The sequence below is a fragment of the Alligator sinensis genome, unplaced genomic scaffold (assembly GCF_000455745.1).
Source record: "Alligator sinensis unplaced genomic scaffold, ASM45574v1 scaffold615_1, whole genome shotgun sequence".
NCBI lineage: Eukaryota > Metazoa > Chordata > Crocodylia > Alligatoridae > Alligator > Alligator sinensis.
In genome coordinates, this window is record NW_005841982.1 from 2011940 (window position 1) to 2013200 (window position 1261).

Sequence of the window (1261 nt, forward strand, 5' to 3'; positions counted from 1 at the left end):
GGGTAATTAGGGTTATCTCCTGGAAGATCAGTTCCACTTGAGAGAACACAGAAGGATTTAATTTCACATCTATTGGTATCATTTAGATAAACACCTGACTTTTTCTATAAAGAAAACCCAACCAACTGACCTGAAAACTCCACAAGCAGCCTCAAATGTGCCATATAATACTCTTGGATTGGGAGCCTTAAGCACATATAGGAAATTTCAGGTTGAGGTGGTGTGCAAAAATGGCTGAAAGCACAACACTGAGTGCTTGCTTACTCTCTGGGTATAAATTAGAGTAGTTTAATAGGTGCCTTAGCAGATGTCAAGTGTAAAAGGCCAGGATGATAAGTGGAAATCATCAGGGAGGATCCCTGGTTTTCAGTGGCCTGGATAAATGAGGATCCCTGGTTTTCCAGGATATCAAAGAGCTTAACTGTCAAAGAAAAATAGAGCATTAAAGGACAAATATGATAGAGTGGAAGAGGGCCACCTGTTTTTTCAGTTATCTTTGTTTCATTTTCTTTTGCTTGGTTTAGTTTTCACAATTATCTTGGGCATTATCTTATGTAGCAGCATCCTCTGTCTAGTAGTATTTTCAATTACATTCAAAGTGCTACATTGGTGTAATATTAAGGCTGCTTATTTCAATTAAAATGTCAAGAAATGCAAGCACTGAGATTTCTGGAGCATCATTAACTTGGGCAGAAGACATCTGTTTAATTTGAACCATTTGGCTTAGTTTGATACATCTAGCAATATAAACATTAATATATGCTGTGTGCAAACATTTCTGGGTTAACATACCTAAAAGAACCTTCACTCTTCCATTTCTCTTATCTTTCTAAAGCTCAATATGCTCCATTGAGGCACAGAGCTGGTGGAAGATGAGCTGATCATTTTTTCTATTTAATTTGTTTGGATTGTTTGAAATGTTGGCAGTCTGGTAGGAACTTGACCCTTGAGAAGCTTTAATTTCCCCAGTTCTGAGGTCCAACCTTAGCAATATCTTTGACTTTCTATTTTCTAGACAGTATATCAAGAAAAATTTCAAAGGCAATAGCTATTCTAGCGAAGAGGGAATTGGTGGAAGAAATTTCAAAAAAATTAATAGTGTTCCTTGCTCGAGTTCTCAAAAAGAGACTGTAACTAAGCTATTGATTATTTATGGGCCACGTTTCAGTGCAGTGTAATATTCTTATAAAAGAAATTTGTTCATTTAATCCCTGTGCATCTTCCTTGCTGTTCCTTTAAGTAAAAGATTTATCCCATACTG